The 16,794-nt window shown below is 41.7% G+C and overlaps 1 pseudogene; it reads left to right on the plus strand.

Moving 5' to 3' along the window:
* LOC139389493 (calcineurin-binding protein cabin-1-like) overlaps nucleotides 1–16,794 on the plus strand; it is a 99,274-nt pseudogene that overhangs the window by 78,929 nt on the left and 3,551 nt on the right.

The raw sequence follows: 16,794 nt of genomic DNA on the forward strand, positions 1-16,794 counted from the left end.
GCTTGGTGTGTTCCTTGTTCTTCATGATGCTCTCTGCGCTTTTAACGGACCTCTGAGACTATCACAGTGCAGGTGCATTTATACGGAGACTTGATTACTCACAGGTGGATAGTATTTATCATCATTAGTCATTTAGGTCAACATTGGATCATTCAGAGATCCTCACTGAACTTCTGGAGAGAGTTTGCTGCACTGAAAGTAAAGGGGCTGAATAATTTTGCACGCCCAATTTTTCAGTTTTTGATTTGTTAAAAAAGTTTGAAATATCCAATAAATGTCGTTCCACTTCATGATTGTGTCCCACTTGTTGTTGATTCTTCACAAAAAATACAGTTTTATATCTTTATGTTTGAAGCCTGAAATGTGGCAAAAGGTCGCAAAGTTCAAGGGGGCCGAATACTTTCGCAAGGCACTGTACATATACATATGAGATGAGTAATGTAGGGTATGTAAACATTATATTAAGTAGCATTGTTTAAAGTGGCTAGTGATATATTTTACATACATTTCCATCAATTCCCATTATTAAATTGGCTGGAGTTTAGTCAGTGTGTTGGCAGCAGCCATTCAATGTTAGTGGTGGCTGTTTAACAGTCTGATGGCCTTGAGATAGAAGCTGTTTTTCAGTCTCTTGGTCCCTGCTTTGATGCACCTGTACTGACCTCACCTTCTGGATGATAGCGTGGTGAACAGGCAGTGGCTCGGGTGGTTGTTGTCCTTGATGATCTTTATGGCCTTCCTGTGACATCGGGTGGTGTAGGTGTCCTGGAGGGCAGGTAGTTTGCCCCCGGTGATGCTTTGTGCAGACCTCACTACCCTCTGGAGAGCCGTTTGTGGGCGGACCAGTTGCCGTACCAGGCGGTGATACTGCCCGACAGGATGCTCTCGATTGTGTATCTGTAGAAGTTTGTGAGTGCTTTTGGTGACAAGCCGAATTTCTTCAGCCTCCTGAGGTTGAAGAGGCGCTGCTGCGCCTTCTTCACAACGCTGTCTGTGTGGGTGGACCAATTCAGTTTGTCCGTGATGTGTACGCCGAGGAACTTCAAACTTACTACCCTCTCCACTACTGGCCCATCAATGTGGATAGGGGGGTGCTCCCTCTGCTGTTTCCTGAAGTCCACAATCATCTCCTTTGTTTTGTTGACGTTGAGTGTAAGGTTATTTTCCTGACACCACACTCCGAGGGCCCTCACCTCCTCCCTGTAGGCCGTCTCGTCGTTTTTGTTAATCAAGCCGACCACTGTAGTGTCGTCCGCAAACTTGATGATTGAGTTGGAGGCGTGCATGACCACGCAGTCGTGGGTGAACAGGGAGTACAGGAGAGGGCTCAGAACGCACCCTTGTGGGGCCCCAGTGTTGAGGATCAGCGGGGTGGAGATGTTGTTACCTACCCTCACCACCTGGGGGCGGCCCGTCAGGAAGTCCAGTACCCAGTTGCACAGATGACGAGTTTGGAGGGTACTATGGTGTTAAATGCTGAGCTGTAGTTGATGAACAGCATTCTCACATAGGTATTCCTCTTGTCCAGATGGGTTAGGGCAGTGTGCAATGTGGTTGAGATTGCATCGTCTGTGGACCTATTTGGGCGGTAAGCAAATTGGAGTGGGTCTAGGGTGTCAGGTAGGGTGGAGGTGATATGGTCCTTGACTAGTCTCTCAAAGCACTTCATGATGACGGAAGTGAGTGCTATGGGGCGGTAGTCGTTTAGCTCAGTTACCTTAGCTTTCTTGGGAACAGGGACAATGGTGGCCCTCTTGAAGCATGTGGGAACAGCAGACTGGGATAAGAGTTGTTCCTACAACTCCCAAGTTGTAGGAACATCCTAAAGTATGATTGATGGAAACAGGATGCACCTAAGCTCAATTTCGAGTCTCATAAGCAAAGGATTACTTGTGTAAATAAGGTATTTCTGTTTTTTATTTCAAATAAATTAGCAAAAAAATATAAACTCTTTTCGCTTTGCCGTTATGGTGTGTAGATTGATTAGGGGAAAACATTAATTAAATTTTTTTTTGAAAAAGGCTGTAAGGTAACAAAATGTGGAAAATGTCAAGGGGTCTGAATACTTTCCGAATGCACTGTATTCACCAGACATGTCACCCATTTAAGCATACGCATACAACCGTGTGTTCCAGTTCCCACCGATATCCAGCAACTTCACACAGACATTGAAGAGGAGTGGGATAACATTCCACATGCCACAAACAGCCTGATCAACTCTATGCGAAGGAGATATCACGCTGCATGAGGCAAATGGTGGTTTTCTGATTCACGCCCCTACTTTTTATTTAAGGTATCTGTGACCAACAGATGAATATCTGTATTCTCAGTCATGTAAAATCCATAGATCAGGGCCTAATGAATTGATTTAAATTGTCTGATTTCCTTATATGAACTGTAACTCAGTAAAATCCTTGAAATGGATGCATGTTGCATTTAAAAAAAAAAATCTATATAAGAAATCTAAGATTATATCCATCTCAGGGCTACAGCTATGCATTTGGTTTGCTAACTTGCTAGCTAAGTGGCTAGATGTCGAAATTAAAATGGTTACAGCAAAGACATTTAATCCCCTCCTGTATCAAGATAAATTGTTTTTTTGCATCAAAACATATCACCCCTTGTGTGCACATTGGGTAATACTGTTTACCCCGGTATGGTACAGAAACGGTATGACAGTATCACATTTTATTGGTCACATACACATGGTTAGCAGATGTTAATGCGAGTGTAGTGAAATGCTTGTGCTTCAAGTTCCGACCGTACAGTAATATCTAACAAATAAAAATACTGCATAGTTTCCTAAGAACGCGAAGCGAGGCGACTATCTCTGTCGGCGCCATCTTGCCTTACTAAGATGAACATCTGGATACCACTCAACCTTAAATATTGCAGTTGTCAATACTGCAATTTCGATGTGAATTTGATGAATTGTGCAGCTCTAATTTCCAGCCATGGATAGATGCCCTGGGGGGATGATACAGTACGCTACTCAATAAATATTGGAACAGCATTGATTCAGTGATTGTTAATCATGACATATTCTGTTCTATCACCTCTTTGCTATCTGGAAACAAACCATTTTTAAAGAGATACTTAATCATTTTGATGCATGTTTGTTTATTTCTAGATGTTAACGCATGTATGTTCCTCTCCTCTGTTTGCATTGCACATTCCATGCCATTTCACTCTTTTCCCCGAAGCCTGCTGTAACTTATCTTTTGACCACTTTCCATTGTTTTCAAAGCACCCGTTTGCATATGTGTCAGTTGAGTTTCAATTACTTTAGCCAAACTTCAGCCAAACCTAGTAATGCACTCGTGGGAATGTCTGACTGCTAGTGACTTGCTATATAGGAAAGACGTCTGTGGTAATAACAAAGATGATTTGATGACACAAGGCGACAGTTGTTTGGACCCTTTCACTGTAACCTTGTTTACCACTGTAGCCTAACTGAGGGAGATAACTAGCTGGGGAGTTGTGCTAGTTTTGTTTGCCCTTATTATTTGGGTGCTGTGCTGTTTGATTTTGATGCCTGCAGAGCTACATGGGTGAGCAGCGCAGCAGTGAATGTCTGCAGAAGAAGTCAACTAGATCAGAGTATTGAGTTTCCTAATGGACTCACTGGCATTCTTCTCCCTTTTCGCGCGTGAGACCGTGTGGCCCATTTAACATGCAGTCTCTGTATGTAGTAAGATGAGCAGTGTTCTCAGCCACAGGACTAGCCGGGTAGATCCCAGGGCTTTTGAAGTCTTCTCTGTACCTGTGCATTAAGAATATTCCCTTTTGTCCTCTTCGTCTTCACACATTGCAGAAATGTTTATTGGTTTGAACTGTGTATTTCATTGGTATGCACAGCATTGCTTATTTGCACATGAAAGGCAATGCTACATTCTATGGGGAAAGTTTAACACAAGTTTCTTCTGTCGCCAAATGCAGAAACTCTAGACACAACAGTGATTTTCAATTCATTAAAATGCAAGTTATATCCAACGTGAAACTAGAAAAAAGGCCATTATAATAGCTTTGTGTGAGTGTGATGCTTACCCTAACCTATAATCATCACAGCTGAGCTTTGTGTTCATCTCTCACATTCTTTATAAAATCATCAGTTATTTTGCTGTCTGTGACTGATTTATGCCCCCCCACAGCCCTGCCTCCGCATCCGGCATCTCTCATCCTGTTGTCGTGGTGACTTAAACCACAGTACACTATACTGGAGGGAGAAAACGATGGGTAGGCTACCATAGCTCGCAATTGACAGTTATTTAGCATAATTTATACAGATGAGGATTGTGGTCATGACTCATGGCCTTATAAAAGCGTGTGCATTACAAGTCATGATGTAGATCAGATTCTGATGCTGGATCCAAGCAGGAGGGTTTCATAAGTGTGCATGAGGTCCGCTGTAATCAGTTTGTCCCATTTATCACACCACATCCAGGTTACCCATGGGTTTCTTCTCACTTCTCCATGTTTAGACCTGATTGACATTATCGTTTGTAGGTAGCCTCGAGGTTAGAGCGTTGGACTATTACCCCCAAAGGTTGCTAGAGCGAATCCTCGAGCTGACAAGGTAAAAATCTGTCGTTCTGCCCCTGAACAAGGCAGTTAACCCTCTGTTCCTAGGTCGTCATTGTAAATAAGAATTTGTTCTTAACTGACTTGCCTTGTTAAATAAAAAAAATACATTAAAAAAAGGGCGGGAAGTTACCGTGGTAGCGTGACTAGTCATGTTTGTGCCTGTCACCAACCTTTTCTGAGTCAAATTGCAAGCCAAGATCTACCACTCAGATGTGTTTTAAACACAAGACAATGCAACATTAACCATTTAAAAACAGTACTGTAGCAATGAAGATTGTCCAGTAAGCGATAGACCTAATACATTATCACTGCATATTGGCTTTGCTTGAATTGCCGATGCATTGTTAAATAAATAAATAAAAACAGCAGATATCTTCTGGATTTCTTGACAATTTCTCTCTAGTGATGGTTTTAAACGTTTTGAAATCTCACAGTATCTATTTTTCTGTTGCTTTCTTTTATGCCTTCTAAATTACTGCAGACACGGTGATCTGAACCATCCGATTGGCCAGCGGTAGACCTATAGTGCACTTGATTTGCTCTCTGGGCACGCAGAGTTTGTTCCTTCAGACACTTGAAATGGTTCAAAATGGCAACAGTTTGCTATCCGGCGCATGAATCGGGTGTACCTAATGCCAACAGCTCGAGACGAATAAAAACATATAGGACACAAGGCATTATGGTTTTTACATAAATGTTTGGCGATCGACTAGTTTGGTGACCACAGGACTAGTAGAAGCGTTGTCTTCTCTTCCCTAGCAGTTGAAACTCAAACATAGAAAAACAACCTAGCTGGTAAACAAAACAGTGTAAATAGCCAAGAAACACAAGGACAAAGTCTCACTTTAGTAGACCTCCGTTTCAAGTAAATTAGACCAACTTTTATGCTTGTGCACTTCTAAAATTGTATCTTTCACTTATTTCTTCACCTGAGTATAGACCCCATCCAGGCAGTGTTGCAGCGCAAGGGGGAAGGGAAAGGGGGATACTGGGCTATATAGGATTCGTAGTTCTTTGACTGTGCGATTAATTCACCAGCTATAAAACAAAACGTCATACTTTTGAGAACAGCTTCTCCATTTATTTTACTATAAATGTGATCATACTTGAATATTTTTATTCACAAATGCTCTAAGTGTGGAGCCCTGACCAACCGCCAACGTGGCTGGTAAAATATTTTACCCGCCAATGCCAAAATCTCCCCACATTTGGCAGGTGGGGGTGTTCATTTTATGTCATTTTTAAAGGTGCTACACAGGATTTATTTTTATTTCTGCATTGTAATTTCATAAAATATCTATCTGCAGTAATAGTGGAATGATATTTCACAGTATTTCTTACCCCCCAGTGTTGTGATTGGCTGTGATATTTGCCTATTGATTTCTGCCGCTGGAGAGTCATCTCTTGTCAAAATGGGAAAGCTGTTCTGACTTTGTGGCGGTATTATCTAGTGGCATTCGCTTGGTCTTTTCCTGGTTGCTAAAATGCTACGCTGTTCGCTCAATTTCAGTTTGTGAGAAAACAAGCACTGAATAATATAGGGAATCCTTGTACCATCTACATCTCTGTGAAATATATTTTCAATAACCAAGAAATATATTTGAAGCTGATGGACCAAAACCGAAAATAAAGGGTCAAGCGCAAGTCTCCGACATGTTACGGGGAAATAGGATAAGATTTGGTTGAAATGCAACCTAATGCTAGGTGAATTGCTAAATATTTCACAGCAATTTAGATGGTTCAATGATTCCTTACACTATTCAGTGCTTGTTTTCAAATGCTGCTCCGGCCAGAGAAATCAATTGGCGAATTTCACAACCCTGGCGGGTAAGTAATACTGTGAAACACAATCATTCCACTATTTTTATTTCATTGATTTAACTAGGCAAGTCAGTTAAGAACAAATGATTATTTACAATGACGGCCTACCCCAGCCAAACCCGGCCAACGCTGGACCAGTTGTGCGCCGCCCTATGGGACTCCCAATCACGGCCAGAGACGATACAGCCTGGATTCAAACCAGGGACTATAGTGACACCTCTTGCACTGAGATGCCACTGCGCCACTCGAGAGCCCGAGTTAACTGCAGATATATTGACATGTTATGAAATTACAGCACCTTTAAAGTACAGAAGTTATTGTACATCTAGGCTCTTTGTTGAGTCTGAGTTCACACCTGGGAAGAGGTTGGCATAAGGCTAAGTAACTCCCCTGCAGGGACCTGGGCGTTACTCGTGTGGGTGGGAGGATCTGCTAGTCGTGTTTTTGAGAGGATTCATCATAATGTCTTGCTGTTTCCCCCATAAATTTACTTTTGACTTATTTGCACAATTTTGTGAGGGGTTATTTTGTGTCCGTCAATTGTTTCACCTGTACCTCTGACCATTGTCTCATTGGTACTCTGCTCAGAGTTACGCCCTCCTTACCAAAAAGTCCGGTCACATCTCAAACACTTCAGTGCCACCTGCTGCATTCACAGACTAAGTCAAGGAAAATATGGAGCTTCGGCTCTCAAAGAAACAATGACAGCCTTGAACTTATTTAGAGGCAATTTCATTAAAATGTGATAATAATAAAAAGATGATCAGAACAGGAGATGACCTACACAGAACTGATAAGCTGCTTTCAAACCCCATCTCAGTAATTGCAGAAGGGACCATCCATGGTCTGAATCTGACTTTGAGACCAGTCTGGCTGTAAGCAGTCTTCATATGATACACAACGAATGGTGGATACGAACTAGGCTACACGGAGTCTGCTGCAGTGCTCTCAGGTACTTTTTCTCAGAGCAAAGGGTCGTTATTGTGTTCCAATATTTTTATGTATAATTCCTGATATAAGAAGCTTCACAACTAGCGGTGGAAACCTGTAGGAGCTGCTGCTGTTGGTCTGTGTTGAGCTGTGCTGTGTGGTGGGTCTATTGCAGTTGGAGTTTGGGGGGTTGGTTGGTTGGTTTGTTTGTTGAAGCCTGTGTGAATCCCCCAGGGAGCCTCGTTATTAATGACTCAGAGCAGGATTTGACTAGAAATCCCTGAGGTGGGATCCTGAGAAGAAAATACCATTGTGGTGAGCTATGTTATCAGTAGATCAGCTGACTTATCCAGACTAACCTTCTGTTGTTTTGTGGCAACCTTGTAGCCAGGGTCTGAGTTTTACTGAGTTCTGGGCTTTTAGGAAAGTTGAATGCTCATTTACTGCATTTCTAAACAATTTAAAATCTAGAAAATGCTATTTGGAAAACAGGAGAAAAAGCAATAAGTACTGCAGCTATTATCACATTGGTTGCTTCATTCACCACAGTTGATCAACAAACACAGCCTGTTAGCTCTACAATTATCTGATACACATTAACTCTGCACTGGTATTAAAAACTATAATTTAATAAGTACAGAGGGATCTGTTGCAGAAAATGTATTTTATTAACAAAAGGTAAACCCAAATTTGCTTTACAAAACTTTTTGTTGTTGAAGTTTTACAGCTAATTTCCTGCAATTCTACACATTTTGCCATGACTTATGCCATGTTAATATGATATCTGAGTGAGAGTGACTAACAAAATCAATGGGGGCCCCCTTGAGGTCATAAAGGTGAAATAAAATAAATAAAAGGGCCCCTGAACCCTCTCATTGAAGCCACGGCAGTTCAAGGTCGACCGCGGTACTGCATAGTCTTGTTAACACTAGCCTATCTACGTCCTTGACTTGAGTTCTGGAACGGCTGCTTTGATGTGTCGGCACGAAGTGACGATAATGAAGAGACTGTGTCCTCAGACTTCAAGACTGAATGAATCAGGATCTATTGTTTTACGTAGGACTGCTCCAGCCCTTCCGCTTCAAGCCAGCACACAGTAGCTAGCAGTAAACACACAGTAGCTAGCACAAACCTTCGGAGTTTGGGCATTGTTTGCTGCTAACATGAATAGAGCACACAAATCACCACACACATTTTCAAAACATAACAACCTGTCTATACTAAAACGAGTGACGTTAGACAACTGCATCCTGTTAAACGATCTTGCGGCTAGCAAGTAGCAACTAAAGAAAAATAAGAGTAGCAACTAATGTTACCTAGCATTGTTCAGCCCATAGAAAGCCAGCCAGCTAATTACCAGCTAGCTTGCTATCAACTCAAAATCATCTAGCTAATCAAATGTATGTGTTAATTTATAACCAACTACTTATAGGCTGAACATTTCCTTACCCCACTTAAGTTATTCATTTTCCTTTTCAGAATGTCCTCTGTTTACATAGTAGGGCAATGATGTGAACTGGGGCGGCAGGTAGCCTAGTGGTTAGACTAGTAATCGAAAGGTTGTAAGATCGAATCCCCGAGCTGATAAGGTAAAAATCTGTCGTTCTTCCCAGAACAAGGCAGTTAACCCACTGTTCCTAGGCCCTCATTGTAAATAAGAATTTGTTCTTAACTGACTTGTCTACTTAAATGAAGGTAAATTGAACTGTATGTTCAATTCTGATAAGTTTCCTCCCTTCCCCCTCATTTTTGGCAATGCATGAACATGAAGTACCCTAAACATTAATAGATCATAGTCTGGCCCCAAAATATCAGACTACAGCAAGTATGAACAACAAAACCAAAAGGGATATGAATTATCTTTCATCAAGTCAACCTAAAATGTATATCTAATGCAACATTTACTAATGTAAAGATAAAGAAAAGCAAGCATGTACAAAATGTACTTTTATTTTACAGGATGATATATAATGCGTGAAGAAAATAGGGAATGACTGTGAAGGTGTAAACTCAGTGAAGGTGTCTCATCCCTCTGTACCCTGGTGTAGTGTAACAATTCTTGTTCAGCCTCGTAGCATGGTTCTGATTCTGGATAGTAGCATGGTTCTGATTCACCCTGGATCCCACTGCAGGCTTGCCTATGAAGCGAAGCAGGGTATCTCCTGGTTGGTCCTTGGATGGGAGACCAGATGCTGCAGGGAAGTGCTGTTGGAGGGCCAGTAGGAGGCACTCTTTCCTCTGGTCAAAAAATATTTATCCCAGGGCGGTGATTGGGGACATTTCCCTGTGTAAGGTGTTGTCTTTTGGATGGGACGTTAAATGGGTGTCCTGTCTCTGGTGACTACAGATCCCATGACACTTATCGTAAGAGTTGGGGTGTCCGACCTAAATTCCCAATCTGGCCCTCATACCACCATGACCACCTAATCATCCCCAGCTTCCAATTGGCTCATTCATCCCCCTGCTGTAAATGAGAATGTTCTCAGTCAATTTACCTGGTAAAATAAGATTAGAAAAAAATGTCTGATCTCCTGTAAATAGTGAAAGGACATTTAGATGTCTATGGGACAGTTGACAAACCATAATATTGTAAAACATTCAGTGGGCTATGAGGTTTTCCAACCTGAGACCCTATGGAGGATGAATGACCCGTCGAATTACAGAAACCCTGTACTTGTTCATATGAATGTAAGACTAAAAGGGGGGAACAACTGCAATTGGACAATAGAACAAATAAGGCTGAGCTTGCTTTATGCAATTTCCATCGTCTAGTAGTTTGCACCTGTAATTAGTTATTCACACAGTATACATGAGTATTGACCATTTTAAAAGGTTCTATGAAAATCTATATAAATCAGAATTCAACAACCTGATCCTACAGCCGCCTTAGACTCAACAACCCTGAAGAAGTAATCAGCTGACAAAAAAGAATAACGAAAATCACCCAAAGACAAATATTAGACACTGTTAAAAGATTTGCGTGGGAAAAAAGCCCCAGGAATTGGACGGCTTTCCTATAGAATTCTATTTAATATTTTGGGACAAAGTAGTGCCTCTATTTACACAAATGACAGCACACATGTCACTCAGTTCAGTGCTTCCTAGTTCCATGTATCAAACAGTTATTTCAGTTATAATAAAACCAGGAACATCTGGAGAGTCCCCTGCTGCTTACAGACCCAGTTTAATAAATTGTCACAATGAAAAGCTGATAGGCAATACAATGGCAAAAGTCTTACCAGACCTCCAAGATGGCGTAGCAGTGGGATGTCTGTTTTGATTGTCTTCTGCATACTCTCCTGCAACCTGCCTCTTCTACATTTGCACACACTACATAGATGTTTCTATTTTTCTTTTCTTTTGTGTTTTTGACTGTACGTTTGTTTTTGTGTAACTCTGTTGTTTTTGTCGCACCACGTTGCTTTATATTGGCCAAGTGGCAGTTGTAAATGAGAACTTGTTCTCAACTGGCCAACCTGGTTAAATAAAGGATAAATAAAAAAACCTGATACATATAGTTCAAAAAGTGTATTTTAAAAATTTACCCAAACGAATACAAGAACATGTTTCGCTAAGAAACGATACGCTAAGAAACGAGATATAGATTTATCAATAATGGCTGTTGATGCCGAAAAGGCTTGAATGGCCTTTTCTATTAAAAAATTATGAAGCTTACAACTTTCCAGCTGAAATAATAAATAAATAAAACATATTATATACATGTCCTAAAGAAGAAATATACACAAATAATACAACTGAAATTGCTTTAAAAAGGGATACGAGACAGGGTTGTCCTCTCTGACCCCTCCTGTTTGCACTGGCAATTTAACCGCTTGCAGAAAGAATTAGAGAGGATCCAAATGTAACAGGTATTGGTAAACATGAATTTTAACTAAACTTATTTGCACATGATCTCCTGATATACCTGACCAATATTGAAAACTCGATGCCCCCCTTGCTAAAAAAAATTAATACATCTGAATACAAAAAGATATTACATTTACGTGGAATAAAACGAAATAATGGTAATAAGAAAAATAATAGCTCATCTACAGCAATCCTTTAAATGGACCACAAAAATATTAAATACTTTGGATGCTTAATAAGTGACAACAAATATATAAAGATAACTTTATCCCATTACCCAACAATATGAAAGCAGATCTAATTAAATGGAACAATCTTCCCATAAATCTTACAGGTACAAATAAAGCTCTTCAGAATGGCTTGGATCGCAACGTTTTTATATTTGTTCTTGGTATTACCAATTACCCCACGAAGACATTCTTTAAAAAGTATACTCATCATAAGACTTAATATTGGCAAATAAAACTCATAAAATAAAAAGGAAAGTTTTACATTTTCTTAAGTCTGAGGGTGGTTTTAACCTTCCAGACTTGGAATTGTATCAGCTCGCTCAGGTTTTTACTTGCACTAAAGAGAGGAGCAATATGTGCATGCTCATCCCCAGAATTTTTTCACATGTCGATTTTCAAAGGATAAAGCTAAAAACATTAACAGCTTAATAGTTAACAACACTATAACAATATGGAAGAAAATGACACATTATTCTACAGGAACCAATATTACTCCCTAAAAGCACAACCTATGGAACAATCTTTGGATAGCTTAAATAAATTGGTCCACATGGAAAACTAAAGGCATAGAAACAGTAAATGACTTGGTAATAGGAAATACATTTATTTCAATTACAGAATTAAAAATCAATTTTGGACTGACCAATGTACATATTTTCAAGTACATCCAACTTAAACGTTTTATATCACAACTTCCATGTGAAATCTTTTCGACATCAGAGCAATCTTAAGGGAATCATATTTGAGTCAGAAAAAGGATATTCATGTAATAGGAAAGATATACAAAACCTTGCAGAGAGCCTATTCAACTGACATTCTCTTCGAAAAAATATAAACTATTGGAACTAAGACAAAAAATAACTGATATTGGCACAAGATGGAGGGAATGTTGGAACATAACTTACAAACTACAGTTATAAAATTCACACTTAATCCAGTATAAACTCATGTATATAATTGATTATACAAGAGACAAAATTCACAAATTCTAGAGCACAATGGCAGCCATGTCTTAAGTGTAAAACTAGCAATGACTCAATAATCCATGTCTACTGGGAATGTTATAAAGTCCAAATGTTATGGGCGGAGCTAGAAAGTTGGCTGTCAGAAGTATTACAATGTAAATGTACTTTTTAATCCGTCTGTCTGCGTATTTCAAGACATGTAATATGAGGGTGCAGTGAGATACCCGATGGGTTGGATGATACTTTTCTCGTCAATCATCTTGAAAAAAACATGTAGATACCTGGAAATCAACCAATCCGCCATCGTCAAATGCTTATTATCTAAATGTTGAAAATGCGTGGGCGATGGAGAGACACTAAATGGTGCAGTTTGTGGCCATGTGGCAGAGAGTGATGCGGGCATTGGAGATGTGGGTGTGGAGCAGGCAGGTCTGGGCAGTGGTGGTGATGTGGATGTTTGAATGCGTCTGCATGCTGTCGTTTGTATGTATGTGTATGTATTGTGTCATAAACAATTTAATTGCTTTTAATACACCAGATGTGTAAAAAAATATATATATATATATATATAATAATAATAAAAATACACCAGATGTACACTGAGTGAACAAAACATTAGGAACACCCACCTAATATTGTGTTGTTGTACCCCCATTTTGCCCTCAGAACAGCCTCAATTCGTTGGGGCATGGACTCGCTCAACAGGGTGCTGGCCCATGTTGACTCCCATGTTTCCCACAGTTGTCAAATTGTCTGGACGTCCTTTGGGTGGTTGACCATTCTTGATACACATGGGAAACTGTATGTCATAGAAAGTGCAGGTGTTCCTAATGTTTTGTACACTCGTGTATGTCCTTGAACTGATTATTTTAAAATCGCAGTGATAAGGATAATTTAGTCCGGTCGGCCTTCAACTTGATATGTAGCTATGGCCGTGCTTGGTCACATTGCCATAACTTGGAAATAAGTCATGATACCATTATATACTTCTGTATATCATTATCAGTGCCCTGCCTCTAATTCCTCCTTCCCAGTTATCCAATGTCTCCCTCCTATTCGGGTACTTTTAAAAGAAGAGGTGGTATTCAGTCCAATGCTCTCCTTTTTCAGAGGGGAAACTGAACAGAATCTGTATTCATACCGTTTGCCATTGGCTGTGTTCTTCCTGGTTGCCATGACAGCAGTTGTTTGTGCAGCTCTTGTGTTTGATTGGTCCTCAAAACATGCCAGAAGAAGCCGACCATTTACACTGAGCTGCACTGGGGACAGAACGCAATCATGGTTACTTTAAGACACCTTGGAGCCGGTATGAGATATGGGTCGGAAAACGTACTTCAGTGCAGGGATGGGATATGCCACTGCCAAATGCCAAATGTTACCTTTATCTACATTGATGCCTCAAAGGTACAATTTGGAGTAAAGTGGCATATCCCATCCCTGCATTGAGGTACGTTTCAGACCATATCTCGCACCGGCTCCACTGTGTCTTAAAGTAACCATGATTGTGTTCAGACCCGGTAGGGTCGGTGTCTTCTGGCAACACAGAGAAGTAAGACCTCCACAGGACACTGCTCTAGCATAAAGCCAGTGTAATAGTATCATCTAACTGTGTAAACAGTGAGATGGTAACAGCTATGATGACTCAACCGATTTCTACGGTGGTTCTATGTCTGGGACATTTTTCCCTCCAGGGAAGCAGATATGCAGTTCTCAGTGTTCTATCTGCGCTCTATCTACAGTATCTGTACAGAGGAAAGAAGATTCTACTGCAGATGGGCACTCAAGGTCAGGCACTCCTCCTTATTACCACACTCTGTCTTTATCTTTCTCAGTCTGCCGGTGATGCCCCGACAACACCCAAGTACACTAAGGATAACCGCGACATCTTCTTCCCTGCCTCTCTGCCAACCCCGGTCTTGCTCAGCCACACTGCCTGCCACCCTCTGTCCATCCAGATCCAGGATAGCGAAGCCAAACTCCAGTACGAGCCCCTGGGCAAGGTGCCCAGACCTCCAGCCAGCGGCTCCCACGAGCAGCCCCAGCACAGGAGAGCCCCCCTGCCCATCCACCCTGCTTCAACTATGGCCTTCAACCCCCAAACAGGTCGGTTTCATCCCTCCTCATCTCAGTACAGTTCACAATGCACAGCAGTGAAACTGCCTGTTCTGTTTGAAAACAGACTCTAAAGCAGTTTAAAGTATGCTGCTACAAAGAGGACATGGTCATCAAACATTTTAATTACAATTGCGTAGTTCCTCTTTGGAGAATATAGTGTAATGTGAAATGATTTGTAACACCCGCAGTAATTTCGCTGCAAACTGCTTGTGTTCACTGTGCTGTATCTGCAGTTTGACTCCCTCCGTGGTACCTGCTGCTCTAGGGGAGAAGGATAAATGACTTTCAAAGCTGCTCTCTCGCTGTAATTATATAGACAGCCAGCAGGGGGCACACTTGCCCACTCAGAGCTGTGTTATGTAACTACTGTACACTATGAACTGGTTGAATGGTTTCTGTTTTAGTAAGTCACTTATGTCTCCCTGGTAATAGAACATCTGTTGACACTTACAGATGGAAGTGTATCAAATAATGATCTGTCTGTAACTTGGAACACTGTTCTCCTGATGATGCATTGTTTCTGTATGACACAACTGTGTCAAGCCTCTTTAGTTTACAATCCTGATTGTTGAGTACATGAAATCTTTAAGGATTCAAGGAGGACATCATCCACACACACACGCGCACACACATACATGAGGTTAAGGAGATCAGTGCTCAGCATCGGGCAGCTTGGCACTGCAATCTACCAATGGTTTCCCAGGCAACCTGAATGAAGAGGTTGGGTAGAGAGGGAGTGGGATTATTGTATTTGCTGTCAGTGCTGCTAGCGCTATTGTACGTTGCTACATGGGGATGTTATTCTCACAGGCAGGCAGGCTGAGGCATTACCCTCCCTCATATATCCTATCTGCCTCCAGCTTTCATTGCGGGGTCTGTTATGGCAGCCTGGAACAATATTTGAAACCAGTGTTTGTCTGTGTATAGAAATTACATTTATGTTCCAGTAAGCTCATGTTAATGTTGGTCATTACAAACATTGTTGTTATAGTATAGTGCACTGCATATTAAATCAGTCTGAAATGGATTATTCTGCTAACCTCAGAAGTATGAGTGAGAGCCTGTCATCTTGTCTTTCTTCTCTATGCTGGTGTGTTTGGATGATGTATGGATTGTGACCCAGCCAGGTCATGTGACGTGGTTGTTTCTCCAGATGAACTTGAGGAGCCTGCAGAAGGACTGTCCTACAGACAGCAGGAGTCTCATCTGTGCCAACAAATGAAGCTGGCCACTGTGTCCCCAGGGCAGGAGGCTGCAGGCTGGCCCCATGACGAGCCTGCTTCCTGTAGTACCACACACACCTGCTTAGGTAAGAACATTTACAACCAGGAAATACCAAGAGGGAAAGTAAGAATTCTAGTAAGTGGAGGACAGGATCCTTGTTAGAAGTTCTCATAATGTTCAGGGAAGTCAGGAACCAATACACGCAGTCAGTCAGGAAAGCAAAGGCCAGCTTTTTCAAGCAGAAATTTGCATCCTGTAGCTCTAACTCCAAAAAGTTATGGGACACTGTAAATTCCATGGAGAACAAGGGCACCTCCTCCCAGCTGCCCACTGCACTGAGGCTAGGTAACACGGTCACCACCGATAAATCCATGATAATCGAAAACTTCAACAAGCATTTCTGAACAGCTGGCCATGCCTTCCTCCTGGCTACTCCAACCTCGGCCAACAGCCCCCCCCCCCCCCCCCCCCCCCCCCCCCGCAGTTACTCGCCCAAGCCTCCCCAACTTCTCCTTTACCCAAATCCAGATAGCAGATGTTCTGAAAGAACTACAAAACCTGGACCCCTACAAATCAGCTAAGCTTGACAATCTGGACCCTCTATTTCTGAAACTATCCGCCGCCATTGTTGCAACCCCTATTACCAGCCTGTTCAACCTCTTTCGTATCGTCTGAGATCCTCAAGGATTGGAAAGCTGCCGCGGTCATCCCCCTCTTCAAAGGGGGAGACACCCTGGACCCAAACTGTTACAGACCTATATCCATCCTGCCCTGCCTATCTAAGGTCTTCGAAAGCCAAGTTAACAAACCGATCACTGACCATCTCGAATCCCACCGTACCTTCTCCACTGTGCAATCCGGTTTCCGAGCCGGTCACGGGTGCACCTCAGCCACGCTCAAGGTACTAAACGATATCATAACCGCCATCGATAAAAGACAGTACTGTGCAGCCGTCTTCATCGACCTGGCCAAGGCTTTCGACTCTGTCAATCACCATATTCTTATCGGCAGACTCAGTAGCCTTGGTTTTTCTCATGACTGCCTTGCCTGGTTCACCA

The sequence above is a fragment of the Oncorhynchus clarkii genome, chromosome 30 (assembly GCF_045791955.1).
Source record: "Oncorhynchus clarkii lewisi isolate Uvic-CL-2024 chromosome 30, UVic_Ocla_1.0, whole genome shotgun sequence".
Taxonomy (NCBI): Eukaryota; Metazoa; Chordata; class Actinopteri; order Salmoniformes; family Salmonidae; genus Oncorhynchus; species Oncorhynchus clarkii.